Source organism: Hyla sarda, unplaced genomic scaffold, assembly GCF_029499605.1.
Source record: "Hyla sarda isolate aHylSar1 unplaced genomic scaffold, aHylSar1.hap1 scaffold_506, whole genome shotgun sequence".
NCBI classification, from domain to species: Eukaryota; Metazoa; Chordata; class Amphibia; order Anura; family Hylidae; genus Hyla; species Hyla sarda.
The window spans coordinates 72,586-96,284 of NW_026610517.1; the positions used below are offsets into that span (position 1 = coordinate 72,586).

General features: G+C 46.0%; 11 non-coding genes across 11 annotated transcripts; all 11 read right to left on the reverse strand.

Annotated features, from left to right (window-relative positions):
- Positions 1-696: 696 nt before the first annotated feature.
- LOC130337779 (U2 spliceosomal RNA) lies at positions 697-887 on the reverse strand. The gene has a single exon (XR_008878608.1). It is a non-coding gene; the product is annotated as a U2 spliceosomal RNA (small nuclear RNA).
- A 2,086-nt stretch (positions 888-2,973) lies between these two features.
- On the reverse strand, positions 2,974-3,164 carry LOC130337780 (U2 spliceosomal RNA). Its single transcript, XR_008878609.1, has one exon. It is a non-coding gene; the product is annotated as a U2 spliceosomal RNA (small nuclear RNA).
- Positions 3,165-5,256: 2,092 nt separating this feature from the next.
- Positions 5,257-5,447, reverse strand: LOC130337743 (U2 spliceosomal RNA). Its single transcript, XR_008878580.1, has one exon. It is a non-coding gene; the product is annotated as a U2 spliceosomal RNA (small nuclear RNA).
- Positions 5,448-7,531: 2,084 nt separating this feature from the next.
- LOC130337781 (U2 spliceosomal RNA) lies at positions 7,532-7,722 on the reverse strand. Its single transcript, XR_008878610.1, has one exon. It is a non-coding gene; the product is annotated as a U2 spliceosomal RNA (small nuclear RNA).
- A 2,080-nt stretch (positions 7,723-9,802) lies between these two features.
- Positions 9,803-9,993, reverse strand: LOC130337783 (U2 spliceosomal RNA). The gene has a single exon (XR_008878611.1). It is a non-coding gene; the product is annotated as a U2 spliceosomal RNA (small nuclear RNA).
- A 2,094-nt stretch (positions 9,994-12,087) lies between these two features.
- On the reverse strand, positions 12,088-12,278 carry LOC130337784 (U2 spliceosomal RNA). The gene has a single exon (XR_008878612.1). It is a non-coding gene; the product is annotated as a U2 spliceosomal RNA (small nuclear RNA).
- A 2,082-nt stretch (positions 12,279-14,360) lies between these two features.
- LOC130337785 (U2 spliceosomal RNA) lies at positions 14,361-14,551 on the reverse strand. Its single transcript, XR_008878613.1, has one exon. It is a non-coding gene; the product is annotated as a U2 spliceosomal RNA (small nuclear RNA).
- A 2,088-nt stretch (positions 14,552-16,639) lies between these two features.
- LOC130337786 (U2 spliceosomal RNA) lies at positions 16,640-16,830 on the reverse strand. Its single transcript, XR_008878614.1, has one exon. It is a non-coding gene; the product is annotated as a U2 spliceosomal RNA (small nuclear RNA).
- A 2,098-nt stretch (positions 16,831-18,928) lies between these two features.
- On the reverse strand, positions 18,929-19,119 carry LOC130337787 (U2 spliceosomal RNA). Its single transcript, XR_008878615.1, has one exon. It is a non-coding gene; the product is annotated as a U2 spliceosomal RNA (small nuclear RNA).
- A 2,088-nt stretch (positions 19,120-21,207) lies between these two features.
- LOC130337788 (U2 spliceosomal RNA) lies at positions 21,208-21,398 on the reverse strand. Its single transcript, XR_008878616.1, has one exon. It is a non-coding gene; the product is annotated as a U2 spliceosomal RNA (small nuclear RNA).
- Positions 21,399-23,484: 2,086 nt separating this feature from the next.
- Positions 23,485-23,675, reverse strand: LOC130337790 (U2 spliceosomal RNA). The gene has a single exon (XR_008878618.1). It is a non-coding gene; the product is annotated as a U2 spliceosomal RNA (small nuclear RNA).
- Positions 23,676-23,699: the final 24 nt, after the last annotated feature.

Sequence of the window (23,699 nt, forward strand, 5' to 3'; positions counted from 1 at the left end):
GCAAGGGCCTCGCACCTTCTGATGCATCAGGTAGGTGCACAATAGCATAGCCTAACCCTCTGTACTTTGGTCTATATTGATGCGGGACATAGACAGCCAGCTGATGACCAATCCATTAGTGCAATGGATGGCTGGAAGCATTTGTCTTTGCCTTTGCAATACCACAGAAGCAATGCATGGTCAATGTACAGCAATGACACACCTGTGTGAACAGCCAGGAGACCCCCCCCATGTTATGTTACATAGTTACATAGTTAGTACGGTCGAAAAAAGACATATGTCCATCAAGTTCAACCAGGGAATTAAGGGGTAGGGGTGTGGCGCGATATTGGGGAAGGGATGAGATTTTATATTTCTTCATAAGCATTAATCTTATTTTGTCAATTAGGAACATTCAGCACCCACCCGCTATCAAGGCAGCTGCCTATCATGTCATGCCCTACCTGCACAGGTGTGCTGGCTACTCAAATGATCCAATTAAGGAGGCCATTTAGTCAGCAGCAGCAGAAGTCCTGTGCCTGGACGCTCCAACAGCGGCCAGACACAAGCAGAAGCAGAAGCAGCAGAAGCAGCAGCAGCACCACCTTTTGTTTTTTGGCTGCAGCAGCAGCAGCAAGGCCCACAGGGCTGGCTAGCTGGCTAGCCAGCAAGCAGGTAGCAATGAAAGTAGGAATCTTTCTTTTTAACCCTGTAAGGGGGTGGTGCACTGTACCCGAAGATACTGCCATATCGGGTCAATGCATAGGGCGACGGAAGCAAGCTTCGAAATCGGCCCCCGTTCTCAAAAATCCATTTAATATATGGTCCCCAGATAGGGGACGTATCAGATATTAAACTGATAAGAACAGATACTACACTTGATCTTAGCCAAAAGGCCGAGAAGCGATAACCGTGAAAGGGGCGGGCCCAACAAGGTCCCCTTCATGGGCACTATCACTGCTTGCCGTCAGGGAGGCTGCCAGACAATTTTCCATGCACACTCTGGGCTGGGGGGCAGTCAACCACCAGTACACACAGCAGAACCTAAACCCATACCATTATTGCTAAGCAGCAAGACAGGGGCCCATTGCACTCCCACGGGGCCTTTTTAAATGCAATCCATAACCCGGATTTGCCAGGAACCCTTCTTACTCCTCCTACTTGCATGTGACACTGGGCTTAGGATCTGCATAGGAAACACACACACAAGCACACACCTACCTTTGTTGCCTGCAGATGCCTCCTTGGCTGTCCCCAAACGGTATCAAACCAACACCCACGGGAAGCTGTAAGCATAGAGGACATGCCTGCACCCCATTGGACTTACCTGTGTGGGTTAAATCCGGGTTATTTGACAACCTATGGCGGTGATGGTTCTGCTCAGGCAGAGCAGTGCTGATGCTCCTCATAAAGCTGTCGCTGCTGTGAAGGTTCTAGGTGACATCACAAATCCCTATGGTTACATACACAACAAAGCTGGGTTGTTGTTGTTTACACTCTGCAAGGCCTGTGGAAGTGAGTGACATCATAGCACTGTAGTTCTGAGGGTTCTAGATGGATGCAACAATCTCCTGTTGCTTCTATGAAGGCCATAATAGACGACATCACCAAACAGCTCCATAGTCACATACACAGCAAAGGAGAGATGTTGTTTACACCTAGTGATGTCAGTGGTATTGAGTGACATCACAGCACAGTGCTAAGGCTCCTGGGCCTGGACACAGCAGCGGCTGCAATATCTCAACGGAGAATACGTTTATATATATGTGTGTGTGTGCGCGTATATATATATATATATATATATATATATATATATATATATATATTTCTCCGCCGAAATCACTTTTAAACCCATTTCCACCTTTTTTTCCCTTCTCTTCCTCTTACTTTTTTTTCACGTTTTTTTACGTTTTTCTCCTTTTCGCCTCTTTTCTGGGCGTATTATTCTTCTTTTTCTTCTTTTTTTTCGTCTAATGCATACCCCATCAGTGCAGCAATGCTTATTCAATACCGCCAGCAGATGGAGACACTGGGGGATAATTTTCTAAGGATTTATACTGATTTTTCCTGTCTGAATTTGTCGCACAGAAAGTTGCAGGCCAAATATGTGTGACATTTCTGCGACTTTAGCTTCTAGAGCATTTTTACAACATTACATAGGTGCTGAATACATAAAAAGCGACTGTTCAGCGACAGACAAGTCGCATCGGCTGAAAGTAGGCCAGAATGTCAGTCCATGTTGGAGCAGGTTTAGATACAGTCTAAAGTATAGATCTCAAAGTCTGTGCACAGAATTTAGCAAGGGCCTCGCACCTTCTGATGCATCAGGTAGGTGCACAATAGCATAGCCTAACCCTCTGTACTTTGGTCTATATTGATGCGGGACATAGACAGCCAGCTGATGACCAATCCATTAGTGCAATGGATGGCTGGAAGCATTTGTCTTTGCCTTTGCAATACCACAGAAGCAATGCATGGTCAATGTACAGCAATGACACACCTGTGTGAACAGCCAGGAGACCCCCCCCATGTTATGTTACATAGTTACATAGTTAGTACGGTCGAAAAAAGACATATGTCCATCAAGTTCAACCAGGGAATTAAGGGGTAGGGGTGTGGCGCGATATTGGGGAAGGGATGAGATTTTATATTTCTTCATAAGCATTAATCTTATTTTGTCAATTAGGAACATTCAGCACCCACCCGCTATCAAGGCAGCTGCCTATCATGTCATGCCCTACCTGCACAGGTGTGCTGGCTACTCAAATGATCCAATTAAGGAGGCCATTTAGTCAGCAGCAGCAGAAGTCCTGTGCCTGGACGCTCCAACAGCGGCCAGACACAAGCAGAAGCAGAAGCAGCAGAAGCAGCAGCAGCACCACCTTTTGTTTTTTGGCTGCAGCAGCAGCAGCAAGGCCCACAGGGCTGGCTAGCTGGCTAGCCAGCAAGCAGGTAGCAATGAAAGTAGGAATCTTTCTTTTTAACCCTGTAAGGGGGTGGTGCACTGTACCCGAAGATACTGCCATATCGGGTCAATGCATAGGGCGACGGAAGCAAGCTTCGAAATCGGCCCCCGTTCTCAAAAATCCATTTAATATATGGTCCCCAGATAGGGGACGTATCAGATATTAAACTGATAAGAACAGATACTACACTTGATCTTAGCCAAAAGGCCGAGAAGCGATAACCGTGAAAGGGGCGGGCCCAACAAGGTCCCCTTCATGGGCACTATCACTGCTTGCTGTCAGGGAGGCTGCCAGACAATTTTCCATGCACACTCTGGGCTGGGGGGCAGTCAACCACCAGTACACACAGCAGAACCTAAACCCATACCATTATTGCTAAGCAGCAAGACAGGGGCCCATTGCACTCCCACGGGGCCTTTTTAAATGCAATCCATAACCCGGATTTGCCAGGAACCCTTCTTACTCCTCCTACTTGCATGTGACACTGGGCTTAGGATCTGCATAGGAAACACACACACAAGCACACACCTACCTTTGTTGCCTGCAGATGCCTCCTTGGCTGTCCCCAAACGGTATCAAACCAACACCCACGGGAAGCTGTAAGCATAGAGGACATGCCTGCACCCCATTGGACTTACCTGTGTGGGTTAAATCCGGGTTATTTGACAACCTATGGCGGTGATGGTTCTGCTCAGGCAGAGCAGTGCTGATGCTCCTCATAAAGCTGTCGCTGCTGTGAAGGTTCTAGGTGACATCACAAATCCCTATGGTTACATACACAACAAAGCTGGGTTGTTGTTGTTTACACTCTGCAAGGCCTGTGGAAGTGAGTGACATCATAGCACTGTAGTTCTGAGGGTTCTAGATGGATGCAACAATCTCCTGTTGCTTCTATGAAGGCCATAATAGACGACATCACCAAACAGCTCCATAGTCACATACACAGCAAAGGAGAGATGTTGTTTACACCTAGTGATGTCAGTGGTATTGAGTGACATCACAGCACAGTGCTAAGGCTCCTGGGCCTGGACACAGCAGCGGCTGCAATATCTCAACGGAGAATACGTTTATATATATGTGTGTGTGTGCGCGTATATATATATATATATATATATATATATATATATATATATATATATATTTCTCCGCCGAAATCACTTTTAAACCCATTTCCACCTTTTTTTCCCTTCTCTTCCTCTTACTTTTTTTTCACGTTTTTTTACGTTTTTCTCCTTTTCGCCTCTTTTCTGGGCGTATTATTCTTCTTTTTCTTCTTTTTTTTCGTCTAATGCATACCCCATCAGTGCAGCAATGCTTATTCAATACCGCCAGCAGATGGAGACACTGGGGGATAATTTTCTAAGGATTTATACTGATTTTTCCTGTCTGAATTTGTCGCACAGAAAGTTGCAGGCCAAATATGTGTGACATTTCTGCGACTTTAGCTTCTAGAGCATTTTTACAACATTATACATAGGTGCTGAATACATAAAAAGCGACTGTTCAGCGACAGACAAGTCGCATCGGCTGAAAGTAGGCCAGAATGTCAGTCCATGTTGGAGCAGGTTTAGATACAGTCTAAAGTATAGATCTCAAAGTCTGTGCACAGAATTTAGCAAGGGCCTCGCACCTTCTGATGCATCAGGTAGGTGCACAATAGCATAGCCTAACCCTCTGTACTTTGGTCTATATTGATGCGGGACATAGACAGCCAGCTGATGACCAATCCATTAGTGCAATGGATGGCTGGAAGCATTTGTCTTTGCCTTTGCAATACCACAGAAGCAATGCATGGTCAATGTACAGCAATGACACACCTGTGTGAACAGCCAGGAGACCCCCCCCATGTTATGTTACATAGTTACATAGTTAGTACGGTCGAAAAAAGACATATGTCCATCAAGTTCAACCAGGGAATTAAGGGGTAGGGGTGTGGCGCGATATTGGGGAAGGGATGAGATTTTATATTTCTTCATAAGCATTAATCTTATTTTGTCAATTAGGAACATTCAGCACCCACCCGCTATCAAGGCAGCTGCCTATCATGTCATGCCCTACCTGCACAGGTGTGCTGGCTACTCAAATGATCCAATTAAGGAGGCCATTTAGTCAGCAGCAGCAGAAGTCCTGTGCCTGGACGCTCCAACAGCGGCCAGACACAAGCAGAAGCAGAAGCAGCAGAAGCAGCAGCAGCACCACCTTTTGTTTTTTGGCTGCAGCAGCAGCAGCAAGGCCCACAGGGCTGGCTAGCTGGCTAGCCAGCAAGCAGGTAGCAATGAAAGTAGGAATCTTTCTTTTTAACCCTGTAAGGGGGTGGTGCACTGTACCCGAAGATACTGCCATATCAGGTCAATGCATAGGGCGACGGAAGCAAGCTTCGAAATCGGCCCCCGTTCTCAAAAATCCATTTAATATATGGTCCCCAGATAGGGGACGTATCAGATATTAAACTGATAAGAACAGATACTACACTTGATCTTAGCCAAAAGGCCGAGAAGCGATAACCGTGAAAGGGGCGGGCCCAACAAGGTCCCCTTCATGGGCACTATCACTGCTTGCTGTCAGGGAGGCTGCCAGACAATTTTCCATGCACACTCTGGGCTGGGGGGCAGTCAACCACCAGTACACACAGCAGAACCTAAACCCATACCATTATTGCTAAGCAGCAAGACAGGGGCCCATTGCACTCCCACGGGGCCTTTTTAAATGCAATCCATAACCCGGATTTGCCAGGAACCCTTCTTACTCCTCCTACTTGCATGTGACACTGGGCTTAGGATCTGCATAGGAAACACACACACAAGCACACACCTACCTTTGTTGCCTGCAGATGCCTCCTTGGCTGTCCCCAAACGGTATCAAACCAACACCCACGGGAAGCTGTAAGCATAGAGGACATGCCTGCACCCCATTGGACTTACCTGTGTGGGTTAAATCCGGGTTATTTGACAACCTATGGCGGTGATGGTTCTGCTCAGGCAGAGCAGTGCTGATGCTCCTCATAAAGCTGTCGCTGCTGTGAAGGTTCTAGGTGACATCACAAATCCCTATGGTTACATACACAACAAAGCTGGGTTGTTGTTGTTTACACTCTGCAAGGCCTGTGGAAGTGAGTGACATCATAGCACTGTAGTTCTGAGGGTTCTAGATGGATGCAACAATCTCCTGTTGCTTCTATGAAGGCCATAATAGACGACATCACCAAACAGCTCCATAGTCACATACACAGCAAAGGAGAGATGTTGTTTACACCTAGTGATGTCAGTGGTATTGAGTGACATCACAGCACAGTGCTAAGGCTCCTGGGCCTGGACACAGCAGCGGCTGCAATATCTCAACGGAGAATACGTTTATATATATGTGTGTGTGTGCGCGTATATATATATATATATATATATATATATATATATATATATATTTCTCCGCCGAAATCACTTTTAAACCCATTTCCACCTTTTTTTCCCTTCTCTTCCTCTTACTTTTTTTTCACGTTTTTTTACGTTTTTCTCCTTTTCGCCTCTTTTCTGGGCGTATTATTCTTCTTTTTCTTCTTTTTTTTCGTCTAATGCATACCCCATCAGTGCAGCAATGCTTATTCAATACCGCCAGCAGATGGAGACACTGGGGGATAATTTTCTAAGGATTTATACTGATTTTTCCTGTCTGAATTTGTCGCACAGAAAGTTGCAGGCCAAATATGTGTGACATTTCTGCGACTTTAGCTTCTAGAGCATTTTTACAACATTATACATAGGTGCTGAATACATAAAAAGCGACTGTTCAGCGACAGACAAGTCGCATCGGCTGAAAGTAGGCCAGAATGTCAGTCCATGTTGGAGCAGGTTTAGATACAGTCTAAAGTATAGATCTCAAAGTCTGTGCACAGAATTTAGCAAGGGCCTCGCACCTTCTGATGCATCAGGTAGGTGCACAATAGCATAGCCTAACCCTCTGTACTTTGGTCTATATTGATGCGGGACATAGACAGCCAGCTGATGACCAATCCATTAGTGCAATGGATGGCTGGAAGCATTTGTCTTTGCCTTTGCAATACCACAGAAGCAATGCATGGTCAATGTACAGCAATGACACACCTGTGTGAACAGCCAGGAGACCCCCCCCATGTTATGTTACATAGTTACAGTTAGTACGGTCGAAAAAAGACATATGTCCATCAAGTTCAACCAGGGAATTAAGGGGTAGGGGTGTGGCGCGATATTGGGGAAGGGATGAGATTTTATATTTCTTCATAAGCATTAATCTTATTTTGTCAATTAGGAACATTCAGCACCCACCCGCTATCAAGGCAGCTGCCTATCATGTCATGCCCTACCTGCACAGGTGTGCTGGCTACTCAAATGATCCAATTAAGGAGGCCATTTAGTCAGCAGCAGCAGAAGTCCTGTGCCTGGACGCTCCAACAGCGGCCAGACACAAGCAGAAGCAGAAGCAGCAGAAGCAGCAGCAGCACCACCTTTTGTTTTTTGGCTGCAGCAGCAGCAGCAAGGCCCACAGGGCTGGCTAGCTGGCTAGCCAGCAAGCAGGTAGCAATGAAAGTAGGAATCTTTCTTTTTAACCCTGTAAGGGGGTGGTGCACTGTACCCGAAGATACTGCCATATCGGGTCAATGCATAGGGCGACGGAAGCAAGCTTCGAAATCGGCCCCCGTTCTCAAAAATCCATTTAATATATGGTCCCCAGATAGGGGACGTATCAGATATTAAACTGATAAGAACAGATACTACACTTGATCTTAGCCAAAAGGCCGAGAAGCGATAACCGTGAAAGGGGCGGGCCCAACAAGGTCCCCTTCATGGGCACTATCACTGCTTGCTGTCAGGGAGGCTGCCAGACAATTTTCCATGCACACTCTGGGCTGGGGGGCAGTCAACCACCAGTACACACAGCAGAACCTAAACCCATACCATTATTGCTAAGCAGCAAGACAGGGGCCCATTGCACTCCCACGGGGCCTTTTTAAATGCAATCCATAACCCGGATTTGCCAGGAACCCTTCTTACTCCTCCTACTTGCATGTGACACTGGGCTTAGGATCTGCATAGGAAACACACACACAAGCACACACCTACCTTTGTTGCCTGCAGATGCCTCCTTGGCTGTCCCCAAACGGTATCAAACCAACACCCACGGGAAGCTGTAAGCATAGAGGACATGCCTGCACCCCATTGGACTTACCTGTGTGGGTTAAATCCGGGTTATTTGACAACCTATGGCGGTGATGGTTCTGCTCAGGCAGAGCAGTGCTGATGCTCCTCATAAAGCTGTCGCTGCTGTGAAGGTTCTAGGTGACATCACAAATCCCTATGGTTACATACACAACAAAGCTGGGTTGTTGTTGTTTACACTCTGCAAGGCCTGTGGAAGTGAGTGACATCATAGCACTGTAGTTCTGAGGGTTCTAGATGGATGCAACAATCTCCTGTTGCTTCTATGAAGGCCATAATAGACGACATCACCAAACAGCTCCATAGTCACATACACAGCAAAGGAGAGATGTTGTTTACACCTAGTGATGTCAGTGGTATTGAGTGACATCACAGCACAGTGCTAAGGCTCCTGGGCCTGGACACAGCAGCGGCTGCAATATCTCAACGGAGAATACGTTTATATATATGTGTGTGTGTGCGCGTATATATATATATATATATATATATATATATATATATATATATATTTCTCCGCCGAAATCACTTTTAAACCCATTTCCACCTTTTTTTCCCTTCTCTTCCTCTTACTTTTTTTTCACGTTTTTTTACGTTTTTCTCCTTTTCGCCTCTTTTCTGGGCGTATTATTCTTCTTTTTCTTCTTTTTTTTCGTCTAATGCATACCCCATCAGTGCAGCAATGCTTATTCAATACCGCCAGCAGATGGAGACACTGGGGGATAATTTTCTAAGGATTTATACTGATTTTTCCTGTCTGAATTTGTCGCACAGAAAGTTGCAGGCCAAATATGTGTGACATTTCTGCGACTTTAGCTTCTAGAGCATTTTTACAACATTATACATAGGTGCTGAATACATAAAAAGCGACTGTTCAGCGACAGACAAGTCGCATCGGCTGAAAGTAGGCCAGAATGTCAGTCCATGTTGGAGCAGGTTTAGATACAGTCTAAAGTATAGATCTCAAAGTCTGTGCACAGAATTTAGCAAGGGCCTCGCACCTTCTGATGCATCAGGTAGGTGCACAATAGCATAGCCTAACCCTCTGTACTTTGGTCTATATTGATGCGGGACATAGACAGCCAGCTGATGACCAATCCATTAGTGCAATGGATGGCTGGAAGCATTTGTCTTTGCCTTTGCAATACCACAGAAGCAATGCATGGTCAATGTACAGCAATGACACACCTGTGTGAACAGCCAGGAGACCCCCCCCATGTTATGTTACATAGTTACATAGTTAGTACGGTCGAAAAAAGACATATGTCCATCAAGTTCAACCAGGGAATTAAGGGGTAGGGGTGTGGCGCGATATTGGGGAAGGGATGAGATTTTATATTTCTTCATAAGCATTAATCTTATTTTGTCAATTAGGAACATTCAGCACCCACCCGCTATCAAGGCAGCTGCCTATCATGTCATGCCCTACCTGCACAGGTGTGCTGGCTACTCAAATGATCCAATTAAGGAGGCCATTTAGTCAGCAGCAGCAGAAGTCCTGTGCCTGGACGTTCCAACAGCGGCCAGACACAAGCAGAAGCAGAAGCAGCAGAAGCAGCAGCAGCACCACCTTTTGTTTTTTGGCTGCAGCAGCAGCAGCAAGGCCCACAGGGCTGGCTAGCTGGCAAGCAGGTAGCAATGAAAGTAGGAATCTTTCTTTTTAACCCTGTAAGGGGGTGGTGCACTGTACCCGAAGATACTGCCATATCGGGTCAATGCATAGGGCGACGGAAGCAAGCTTCGAAATCGGCCCCCGTTCTCAAAAATCCATTTAATATATGGTCCCCAGATAGGGGACGTATCAGATATTAAACTGATAAGAACAGATACTACACTTGATCTTAGCCAAAAGGCCGAGAAGCGATAACCGTGAAAGGGGCGGGCCCAACAAGGTCCCCTTCATGGGCACTATCACTGCTTGCTGTCAGGGAGGCTGCCAGACAATTTTCCATGCACACTCTGGGCTGGGGGGCAGTCAACCACCAGTACACACAGCAGAACCTAAACCCATACCATTATTGCTAAGCAGCAAGACAGGGGCCCATTGCACTCCCACGGGGCCTTTTTAAATGCAATCCATAACCCGGATTTGCCAGGAACCCTTCTTACTCCTCCTACTTGCATGTGACACTGGGCTTAGGATCTGCATAGGAAACACACACACAAGCACACACCTACCTTTGTTGCCTGCAGATGCCTCCTTGGCTGTCCCCAAACGGTATCAAACCAACACCCACGGGAAGCTGTAAGCATAGAGGACATGCCTGCACCCCATTGGACTTACCTGTGTGGGTTAAATCCGGGTTATTTGACAACCTATGGCGGTGATGGTTCTGCTCAGGCAGAGCAGTGCTGATGCTCCTCATAAAGCTGTCGCTGCTGTGAAGGTTCTAGGTGACATCACAAATCCCTATGGTTACATACACAACAAAGCTGGGTTGTTGTTGTTTACACTCTGCAAGGCCTGTGGAAGTGAGTGACATCATAGCACTGTAGTTCTGAGGGTTCTAGATGGATGCAACAATCTCCTGTTGCTTCTATGAAGGCCATAATAGACGACATCACCAAACAGCTCCATAGTCACATACACAGCAAAGGAGAGATGTTGTTTACACCTAGTGATGTCAGTGGTATTGAGTGACATCACAGCACAGTGCTAAGGCTCCTGGGCCTGGACACAGCAGCGGCTGCAATATCTCAACGGAGAATACGTTTATATATATGTGTGTGTGTGCGCGTATATATATATATATATATATATATATATATATATATATATATATATATATTTCTCCGCCGAAATCACTTTTAAACCCATTTCCACCTTTTTTTCCCTTCTCTTCCTCTTACTTTTTTTTCACGTTTTTTTACGTTTTTCTCCTTTTCGCCTCTTTTCTGGGCGTATTATTCTTCTTTTTCTTCTTTTTTTTCGTCTAATGCATACCCCATCAGTGCAGCAATGCTTATTCAATACCGCCAGCAGATGGAGACACTGGGGGATAATTTTCTAAGGATTTATACTGATTTTTCCTGTCTGAATTTGTCGCACAGAAAGTTGCAGGCCAAATATGTGTGACATTTCTGCGACTTTAGCTTCTAGAGCATTTTTACAACATTATACATAGGTGCTGAATACATAAAAAGCGACTGTTCAGCGACAGACAAGTCGCATCGGCTGAAAGTAGGCCAGAATGTCAGTCCATGTTGGAGCAGGTTTAGATACAGTCTAAAGTATAGATCTCAAAGTCTGTGCACAGAATTTAGCAAGGGCCTCGCACCTTCTGATGCATCAGGTAGGTGCACAATAGCATAGCCTAACCCTCTGTACTTTGGTCTATATTGATGCGGGACATAGACAGCCAGCTGATGACCAATCCATTAGTGCAATGGATGGCTGGAAGCATTTGTCTTTGCCTTTGCAATACCACAGAAGCAATGCATGGTCAATGTACAGCAATGACACACCTGTGTGAACAGCCAGGAGACCCCCCCCATGTTATGTTACATAGTTACATAGTTAGTACGGTCGAAAAAAGACATATGTCCATCAAGTTCAACCAGGGAATTAAGGGGTAGGGGTGTGGCGCGATATTGGGGAAGGGATGAGATTTTATATTTCTTCATAAGCATTAATCTTATTTTGTCAATTAGGAACATTCAGCACCCACCCGCTATCAAGGCAGCTGCCTATCATGTCATGCCCTACCTGCACAGGTGTGCTGGCTACTCAAATGATCCAATTAAGGAGGCCATTTAGTCAGCAGCAGCAGAAGTCCTGTGCCTGGACGCTCCAACAGCGGCCAGACACAAGCAGAAGCAGAAGCAGCAGAAGCAGCAGCAGCACCACCTTTTGTTTTTTGGCTGCAGCAGCAGCAGCAAGGCCCACAGGGCTGGCTAGCTGGCTAGCCAGCAAGCAGGTAGCAATGAAAGTAGGAATCTTTCTTTTTAACCCTGTAAGGGGGTGGTGCACTGTACCCGAAGATACTGCCATATCGGGTCAATGCATAGGGCGACGGAAGCAAGCTTCGAAATCGGCCCCCGTTCTCAAAAATCCATTTAATATATGGTCCCCAGATAGGGGACGTATCAGATATTAAACTGATAAGAACAGATACTACACTTGATCTTAGCCAAAAGGCCGAGAAGCGATAACCGTGAAAGGGGCGGGCCCAACAAGGTCCCCTTCATGGGCACTATCACTGCTTGCCGTCAGGGAGGCTGCCAGACAATTTTCCATGCACACTCTGGGCTGGGGGGCAGTCAACCACCAGTACACACAGCAGAACCTAAACCCATACCATTATTGCTAAGCAGCAAGACAGGGGCCCATTGCACTCCCACGGGGCCTTTTTAAATGCAATCCATAACCCGGATTTGCCAGGAACCCTTCTTACTCCTCCTACTTGCATGTGACACTGGGCTTAGGATCTGCATAGGAAACACACACACAAGCACACACCTACCTTTGTTGCCTGCAGATGCCTCCTTGGCTGTCCCCAAACGGTATCAAACCAACACCCACGGGAAGCTGTAAGCATAGAGGACATGCCTGCACCCCATTGGACTTACCTGTGTGGGTTAAATCCGGGTTATTTGACAACCTATGGCGGTGATGGTTCTGCTCAGGCAGAGCAGTGCTGATGCTCCTCATAAAGCTGTCGCTGCTGTGAAGGTTCTAGGTGACATCACAAATCCCTATGGTTACATACACAACAAAGCTGGGTTGTTGTTGTTTACACTCTGCAAGGCCTGTGGAAGTGAGTGACATCATAGCACTGTAGTTCTGAGGGTTCTAGATGGATGCAACAATCTCCTGTTGCTTCTATGAAGGCCATAATAGACGACATCACCAAACAGCTCCATAGTCACATACACAGCAAAGGAGAGATGTTGTTTACACCTAGTGATGTCAGTGGTATTGAGTGACATCACAGCACAGTGCTAAGGCTCCTGGGCCTGGACACAGCAGCGGCTGCAATATCTCAACGGAGAATACGTTTATATATATGTGTGTGTGTGCGCGTATATATATATATATATATATATATATATATATATATATTTCTCCGCCGAAATCACTTTTAAACCCATTTCCACCTTTTTTTCCCTTCTCTTCCTCTTACTTTTTTTTCACGTTTTTTTACGTTTTTCTCCTTTTCGCCTCTTTTCTGGGCGTATTATTCTTCTTTTTCTTCTTTTTTTTCGTCTAATGCATACCCCATCAGTGCAGCAATGCTTATTCAATACCGCCAGCAGATGGAGACACTGGGGGATAATTTTCTAAGGATTTATACTGATTTTTCCTGTCTGAATTTGTCGCACAGAAAGTTGCAGGCCAAATATGTGTGACATTTCTGCGACTTTAGCTTCTAGAGCATTTTTACAACATTATACATAGGTGCTGAATACATAAAAAGCGACTGTTCAGCGACAGACAAGTCGCATCGGCTGAAAGTAGGCCAGAATGTCAGTCCATGTTGGAGCAGGTTTAGATACAGTCTAAAGTATAGATCTCAAAGTCTGTGCACAGAATTTAGCAAGGGCCTCGCACCTTCTGATGCATCAGGTAGGTGCACAATAGCATAGCCTAACCCTCTGTACTTTGGTCTATATTGATGCGGGACATAGACAGCCAGCTGATGACCAATCCATTAGTGCAATGGATGGCTGGAAGCATTTGTCTTTGCCTTTGCAATACCACAGAAGCAATGCATGGTCAATGTACAGCAATGACACACCTGTGTGAACAGCCAGGAGACCCCCCCCATGTTATGTTACATAGTTACATAGTTAGTACGGTCGAAAAAAGACATATGTCCATCAAGTTCAACCAGGGAATTAAGGGGTAGGGGTGTGGCGCGATATTGGGGAAGGGATGAGATTTTATATTTCTTCATAAGCATTAATCTTATTTTGTCAATTAGGAACATTCAGCACCCACCCGCTATCAAGGCAGCTGCCTATCATGTCATGCCCTACCTGCACAGGTGTGCTGGCTACTCAAATGATCCAATTAAGGAGGCCATTTAGTCAGCAGCAGCAGAAGTCCTGTGCCTGGACGCTCCAACAGCGGCCAGACACAAGCAGAAGCAGAAGCAGCAGAAGCAGCAGCAGCACCACCTTTTGTTTTTTGGCTGCAGCAGCAGCAGCAAGGCCCACAGGGCTGGCTAGCTGGCTAGCCAGCAAGCAGGTAGCAATGAAAGTAGGAATCTTTCTTTTTAACCCTGTAAGGGGGTGGTGCACTGTACCCGAAGATACTGCCATATCGGGTCAATGCATAGGGCGACGGAAGCAAGCTTCGAAATCGGCCCCCGTTCTCAAAAATCCATTTAATATATGGTCCCCAGATAGGGGACGTATCAGATATTAAACTGATAAGAACAGATACTACACTTGATCTTAGCCAAAAGGCCGAGAAGCGATAACCGTGAAAGGGGCGGGCCCAACAAGGTCCCCTTCATGGGCACTATCACTGCTTGCTGTCAGGGAGGCTGCCAGACAATTTTCCATGCACACTCTGGGCTGGGGGGCAGTCAACCACCAGTACACACAGCAGAACCTAAACCCATACCATTATTGCTAAGCAGCAAGACAGGGGCCCATTGCACTCCCACGGGGCCTTTTTAAATGCAATCCATAACCCGGATTTGCCAGGAACCCTTCTTACTCCTCCTACTTGCATGTGACACTGGGCTTAGGATCTGCATAGGAAACACACACACAAGCACACACCTACCTTTGTTGCCTGCAGATGCCTCCTTGGCTGTCCCCAAACGGTATCAAACCAACACCCACGGGAAGCTGTAAGCATAGAGGACATGCCTGCACCCCATTGGACTTACCTGTGTGGGTTAAATCCGGGTTATTTGACAACCTATGGCGGTGATGGTTCTGCTCAGGCAGAGCAGTGCTGATGCTCCTCATAAAGCTGTCGCTGCTGTGAAGGTTCTAGGTGACATCACAAATCCCTATGGTTACATACACAACAAAGCTGGGTTGTTGTTGTTTACACTCTGCAAGGCCTGTGGAAGTGAGTGACATCATAGCACTGTAGTTCTGAGGGTTCTAGATGGATGCAACAATCTCCTGTTGCTTCTATGAAGGCCATAATAGACGACATCACCAAACAGCTCCATAGTCACATACACAGCAAAGGAGAGATGTTGTTTACACCTAGTGATGTCAGTGGTATTGAGTGACATCACAGCACAGTGCTAAGGCTCCTGGGCCTGGACACAGCAGCGGCTGCAATATCTCAACGGAGAATACGTTTATATATATGTGTGTGTGTGCGCGTATATATATATATATATATATATATATATATATATATATATATATTTCTCCGCCGAAATCACTTTTAAACCCATTTCCACCTTTTTTTCCCTTCTCTTCCTCTTACTTTTTTTTCACGTTTTTTTACGTTTTTCTCCTTTTCGCCTCTTTTCTGGGCGTATTATTCTTCTTTTTCTTCTTTTTTTTCGTCTAATGCATACCCCATCAGTGCAGCAATGCTTATTCAATACCGCCAGCAGATGGAGACACTGGGGGATAATTTTCTAAGGATTTATACTGATTTTTCCTGTCTGAATTTGTCGCACAGAAAGTTGCAGGCCAAATATGTGTGACATTTCTGCGACTTTAGCTTCTAGAGCATTTTTACAACATTATACATAGGTGCTGAATACATAAAAAGCGACTGTTCAGCGACAGACAAGTCGCATCGGCTGAAAGTAGGCCAGAATGTCAGTCCATGTTGGAGCAGGTTTAGATACAGTCTAAAGTATAGATCTCAAAGTCTGTGCACAGAATTTAGCAAGGGCCTCGCACCTTCTGATGCATCAGGTAGGTGCACAATAGCATAGCCTAACCCTCTGTACTTTGGTCTATATTGATGCGGGACATAGACAGCCAGCTGATGACCAATCCATTAGTGCAATGGATGGCTGGAAGCATTTGTCTTTGCCTTTGCAATACCACAGAAGCAATGCATGGTCAATGTACAGCAATGACACACCTGTGTGAACAGCCAGGAGACCCCCCCCATGTTATGTTACATAGTTACATAGTTAGTACGGTCGAAAAAAGACATATGTCCATCAAGTTCAACCAGGGAATTAAGGGGTAGGGGTGTGGCGCGATATTGGGGAAGGGATGAGATTTTATATTTCTTCATAAGCATTAATCTTATTTTGTCAATTAGGAACATTCAGCACCCACCCGCTATCAAGGCAGCTGCCTATCATGTCATGCCCTACCTGCACAGGTGTGCTGGCTACTCAAATGATCCAATTAAGGAGGCCATTTAGTCAGCAGCAGCAGAAGTCCTGTGCCTGGACGCTCCAACAGCGGCCAGACACAAGCAGAAGCAGAAGCAGCAGAAGCAGCAGCAGCACCACCTTTTGTTTTTTAGCTGCAGCAGCAGCAGCAAGGCCCACAGGGCTGGCTAGCTGGCTAGCCAGCAAGCAGGTAGCAATGAAAGTAGGAATCTTTCTTTTTAACCCTGTAAGGGGGTGGTGCACTGTACCCGAAGATACTGCCATATCGGGTCAATGCATAGGGCGACGGAAGCAAGCTTCGAAATCGGCCCCCGTTCTCAAAAATCCATTTAATATATGGTCCCCAGATAGGGGACGTATCAGATATTAAACTGATAAGAACAGATACTACACTTGATCTTAGCCAAAAGGCCGAGAAGCGATAACCGTGAAAGGGGCGGGCCCAACAAGGTCCCCTTCATGGGCACTATCACTGCTTGCTGTCAGGGAGGCTGCCAGACAATTTTCCATGCACACTCTGGGCTGGGGGGCAGTCAACCACCAGTACACACAGCAGAACCTAAACCCATACCATTATTGCTAAGCAGCAAGACAGGGGCCCATTGCACTCCCACGGGGCCTTTTTAAATGCAATCCATAACCCGGATTTGCCAGGAACCCTTCTTACTCCTCCTACTTGCATGTGACACTGGGCTTAGGATCTGCATAGGAAACACACACACAAGCACACACCTACCTTTGTTGCCTGCAGATGCCTCCTTGGCTGTCCCCAAACGGTATCAAACCAACACCCACGGGAAGCTGTAAGCATAGAGGACATGCCTGCACCCCATTGGACTTACCTGTGTGGGTTAAATCCGGGTTATTTGACAACCTATGGCGGTGATGGTTCTGCTCAGGCAGAGCAGTGCTGATGCTCCTCATAAAGCTGTCGCTGCTGTGAAGGTTCTAGGTGACATCACAAATCCCTATGGTTACATACACAACAAAGCTGGGTTGTTGTTGTTTACACTCTGCAAGGCCTGTGGAAGTGAGTGACATCATAGCACTGTAGTTCTGAGGGTTCTAGATGGATGCAACAATCTCCTGTTGCTTCTATGAAGGCCATAATAGACGACATCACCAAACAGCTCCATAGTCACATACACAGCAAAGGAGAGATGTTGTTTACACCTAGTGATGTCAGTGGTATTGAGTGACATCACAGCACAGTGCTAAGGCTCCTGGGCCTGGACACAGCAGCGGCTGCAATATCTCAACGGAGAATACGTTTATATATATGTGTGTGTGTGCGCGTATATATATATATATATATATATATATATATATATATATATATATATATATATATTTCTCCGCCGAAATCACTTTTAAACCCATTTCCACCTTTTTTTCCCTTCTCTTCCTCTTACTTTTTTTTCACGTTTTTTTACGTTTTTCTCCTTTTCGCCTCTTTTCTGGGCGTATTATTCTTCTTTTTCTTCTTTTTTTTCGTCTAATGCATACCCCATCAGTGCAGCAATGCTTATTCAATACCGCCAGCAGATGGAGACACTGGGGGATAATTTTCTAAGGATTTATACTGATTTTTCCTGTCTGAATTTGTCGCACAGAAAGTTGCAGGCCAAATATGTGTGACATTTCTGCGACTTTAGCTTCTAGAGCATTTTTACAACATTATACATAGGTGCTGAATACATAAAAAGCGACTGTTCAGCGACAGACAAGTCGCATCGGCTGAAAGTAGGCCAGAATGTCAGTCCATGTTGGAGCAGGTTTAGATACAGTCTAAAGTATAGATCTCAAAGTCTGTGCACAGAATTTAGCAAGGGCCTCGCACCTTCTGATGCATCAGGTAGGTGCACAATAGCATAGCCTAACCCTCTGTACTTTGGTCTATATTGATGCGGGACATAGACAGCCAGCTGATGACCAATCCATTAGTGCAATGGATGGCTGGAAGCATTTGTCTTTGCCTTTGCAATACCACAGAAGCAATGCATGGTCAATGTACAGCAATGACACACCTGTGTGAACAGCCAGGAGACCCCCCCCATGTTATGTTACATAGTTACATAGTTAGTACGGTCGAAAAAAGACATATGTCCATCAAGTTCAACCAGGGAATTAAGGGGTAGGGGTGTGGCGCGATATTGGGGAAGGGATGAGATTTTATATTTCTTCATTAGCATTAATCTTATTTTGTCAATTAGGAACATTCAGCACCCACCCGCTATCAAGGCAGCTGCCTATCATGTCATGCCCTACCTGCACAGGTGTGCTGGCTACTCAAATGATCCAATTAAGGAGGCCATTTAGTCAGCAGCAGCAGAAGTCCTGTGCCTGGACGCTCCAACAGCGGCCAGACACAAGCAGAAGCAGAAGCAGCAGAAGCAGCAGCAGCACCACCTTTTGTTTTTTGGCTGCAGCAGCAGCAGCAAGGCCCACAGGGCTGGCTAGCTGGCTAGCCAGCAAGCAGGTAGCAATGAAAGTAGGAATCTTTCTTTTTAACCCTGTAAGGGGGTGGTGCACTGTACCCGAAGATACTGCCATATCGGGTCAATGCATAGGGCGACGGAAGCAAGCTTCGAAATCGGCCCCCGTTCTCAAAAATCCATTTAATATATGGTCCCCAGATAGGGGACGTATCAGATATTAAACTGATAAGAACAGATACTACACTTGATCTTAGCCAAAAGGCCGAGAAGCGATAACCGTGAAAGGGGCGGGCCCAACAAGGTCCCCTTCATGGGCACTATCACTGCTTGCTGTCAGGGAGGCTGCCAGACAATTTTCCATGCACACTCTGGGCTGGGGGGCAGTCAACCACCAGTACACACAGCAGAACCTAAACCCATACCATTATTGCTAAGCAGCAAGACAGGGGCCCATTGCACTCCCACGGGGCCTTTTTAAATGCAATCCATAACCCGGATTTGCCAGGAACCCTTCTTACTCCTCCTACTTGCATGTGACACTGGGCTTAGGATCTGCATAGGAAACACACACACAAGCACACACCTACCTTTGTTGCCTGCAGATGCCTCCTTGGCTGTCCCCAAACGGTATCAAACCAACACCCACGGGAAGCTGTAAGCATAGAGGACATGCCTGCACCCCATTGGACTTACCTGTGTGGGTTAAATCCGGGTTATTTGACAACCTATGGCGGTGATGGTTCTGCTCAGGCAGAGCAGTGCTGATGCTCCTCATAAAGCTGTCGCTGCTGTGAAGGTTCTAGGTGACATCACAAATCCCTATGGTTACATACACAACAAAGCTGGGTTGTTGTTGTTTACACTCTGCAAGGCCTGTGGAAGTGAGTGACATCATAGCACTGTAGTTCTGAGGGTTCTAGATGGATGCAACAATCTCCTGTTGCTTCTATGAAGGCCATAATAGACGACATCACCAAACAGCTCCATAGTCACATACACAGCAAAGGAGAGATGTTGTTTACACCTAGTGATGTCAGTGGTATTGAGTGACATCACAGCACAGTGCTAAGGCTCCTGGGCCTGGACACAGCAGCGGCTGCAATATCTCAACGGAGAATACGTTTATATATATGTGTGTGTGTGCGCGTATATATATATATATATATATATATATATATATATATATATATATTTCTCCGCCGAAATCACTTTTAAACCCATTTCCACCTTTTTTTCCCTTCTCTTCCTCTTACTTTTTTTTCACGTTTTTTTACGTTTTTCTCCTTTTCGCCTCTTTTCTGGGCGTATTATTCTTCTTTTTCTTCTTTTTTTTCGTCTAATGCATACCCCATCAGTGCAGCAATGCTTATTCAATACCGCCAGCAGATGGAGACACTGGGGGATAATTTTCTAAGGATTTATACTGATTTTTCCTGTCTGAATTTGTCGCACAGAAAGTTGCAGGCCAAATATGTGTGACATTTCTGCGACTTTAGCTTCTAGAGCATTTTTACAACATTATACATAGGTGCTGAATACATAAAAAGCGACTGTTCAGCGACAGACAAGTCGCATCGGCTGAAAGTAGGCCAGAATGTCAGTCCATGTTGGAGCAGGTTTAGATACAGTCTAAAGTATAGATCTCAAAGTCTGTGCACAGAATTTAGCAAGGGCCTCGCACCTTCTGATGCATCAGGTAGGTGCACAATAGCATAGCCTAACCCTCTGTACTTTGGTCTATATTGATGCGGGACATAGACAGCCAGCTGATGACCAATCCATTAGTGCAATGGATGGCTGGAAGCATTTGTCTTTGCCTTTGCAATACCACAGAAGCAATGCATGGTCAATGTACAGCAATGACACACCTGTGTGAACAGCCAGGAGACCCCCCCCATGTTATGTTACATAGTTACATAGTTAGTACGGTCGAAAAAAGACATATGTCCATCAAGTTCAACCAGGGAATTAAGGGGTAGGGGTGTGGCGCGATATTGGGGAAGGGATGAGATTTTATATTTCTTCATAAGCATTAATCTTATTTTGTCAATTAGGAACATTCAGCACCCACCCGCTATCAAGGCAGCTGCCTATCATGTCATGCCCTACCTGCACAGGTGTGCTGGCTACTCAAATGATCCAATTAAGGAGGCCATTTAGTCAGCAGCAGCAGAAGTCCTGTGCCTGGACGCTCCAACAGCGGCCAGACACAAGCAGAAGCAGAAGCAGCAGAAGCAGCAGCAGCACCACCTTTTGTTTTTTGGCTGCAGCAGCAGCAGCAAGGCCCACAGGGCTGGCTAGCTGGCTAGCCAGCAAGCAGGTAGCAATGAAAGTAGGAATCTTTCTTTTTAACCCTGTAAGGGGGTGGTGCACTGTACCCGAAGATACTGCCATATCGGGTCAATGCATAGGGCGACGGAAGCAAGCTTCGAAATCGGCCCCCGTTCTCAAAAATCCATTTAATATATGGTCCCCAGATAGGGGACGTATCAGATATTAAACTGATAAGAACAGATACTACACTTGATCTTAGCCAAAAGGCCGAGAAGCGATAACCGTGAAAGGGGCGGGCCCAACAAGGTCCCCTTCATGGGCACTATCACTGCTTGCTGTCAGGGAGGCTGCCAGACAATTTTCCATGCACACTCTGGGCTGGGGGGCAGTCAACCACCAGTACACACAGCAGAACCTAAACCCATACCATTATTGCTAAGCAGCAAGACAGGGGCCCATTGCACTCCCACGGGGCCTTTTTAAATGCAATCCATAACCCGGATTTGCCAGGAACCCTTCTTACTCCTCCTACTTGCATGTGACACTGGGCTTAGGATCTGCATAGGAAACACACACACAAGCACACACCTACCTTTGTTGCCTGCAGATGCCTCCTTGGCTGTCCCCAAACGGTATCAAACCAACACCCACGGGAAGCTGTAAGCATAGAGGACATGCCTGCACCCCATTGGACTTACCTGTGTGGGTTAAATCCGGGTTATTTGACAACCTATGGCGGTGATGGTTCTGCTCAGGCAGAGCAGTGCTGATGCTCCTCATAAAGCTGTCGCTGCTGTGAAGGTTCTAGGTGACATCACAAATCCCTATGGTTACATACACAACAAAGCTGGGTTGTTGTTGTTTACACTCTGCAAGGCCTGTGGAAGTGAGTGACATCATAGCACTGTAGTTCTGAGGGTTCTAGATGGATGCAACAATCTCCTGTTGCTTCTATGAAGGCCATAATAGACGACATCACCAAACAGCTCCATAGTCACATACACAGCAAAGGAGAGATGTTGTTTACACCTAGTGATGTCAGTGGTATTGAGTGACATCACAGCACAGTGCTAAGGCTCCTGGGCCTGGACACAGCAGCGGCTGCAATATCTCAACGGAGAATACGTTTATATATATGTGTGTGTGTGCGCGTATATATATATATATATATATATATATATATATATATATATATTTCTCCGCCGAAATCACTTTTAAACCCATTTCCACCTTTTTTTCCCTTCTCTTCCTCTTACTTTTTTTTCACGTTTTTTTACGTTTTTCTCCTTTTCGCCTCTTTTCTGGGCGTATTATTCTTCTTTTTCTTCTTTTTTTTCGTCTAATGCATACCCCATCAGTGCAGCAATGCTTATTCAATACCGCCAGCAGATGGAGACACTGGGGGATAATTTTCTAAGGATTTATACTGATTTTTCCTGTCTGAATTTGTCGCACAGAAAGTTGCAGGCCAAATATGTGTGACATTTCTGCGACTTTAGCTTCTAGAGCATTTTTACAACATTATACATAGGTGCTGAATACATAAAAAGCGACTGTTCAGCGACAGACAAGTCGCATCGGCTGAAAGTAGGCCAGAATGTCAGTCCATGTTGGAGCAGGTTTAGATACAGTCTAAAGTATAGATCTCAAAGTCTGTGCACAGAATTTAGCAAGGGCCTCGCACCTTCTGATGCATCAGGTAGGTGCACAATAGCATAGCCTAACCCTCTGTACTTTGGTCTATATTGATGCGGGACATAGACAGCCAGCTGATGACCAATCCATTAGTGCAATGGATGGCTGGAAGCATTTGTCTTTGCCTTTGCAATACCACAGAAGCAATGCATGGTCAATGTACAGCAATGACACACCTGTGTGAACAGCCAGGAGACCCCCCCCATGTTATGTTACATAGTTACATAGTTAGTACGGTCGAAAAAAGACATATGTCCATCAAGTTCAACCAGGGAATTAAGGGGTAGGGGTGTGGCGCGATATTGGGGAAGGGATGAGATTTTATATTTCTTCATAAGCATTAATCTTATTTTGTCAATTAGGAACATTCAGCACCCACCCGCTATCAAGGCAGCTGCCTATCATGTCATGCCCTACCTGCACAGGTGTGCTGGCTACTCAAATGATCCAATTAAGGAGGCCATTTAGTCAGCAGCAGCAGAAGTCCTGGGCCTGGACGCTCCAACAGCGGCCAGACACAAGCAGAAGCAGAAGCAGCAGAAGCAGCAGCAGCACCACCTTTTGTTTTTTGGCTGCAGCAGCAGCAGCAAGGCCCACAGGGCTGGCTAGCTGGCTAGCCAGCAAGCAGGTAGCAATGAAAGTAGGAATCTTTCTTTTTAACCCTGTAAGGGGGTGGTGCACTGTACCCGAAGATACTGCCATATCGGGTCAATGCATAGGGCGACGGAAGCAAGCTTCGAAATCGGCCCCCGTTCTCAAAAATCCATTTAATATATGGTCCCCAGATAGGGGACGTATCAGATATTAAACTGATAAGAACAGATACTACACTTGATCTTAGCCAAAAGGCCGAGAAGCGATAACCGTGAAAGGGGCGGGCCCAAC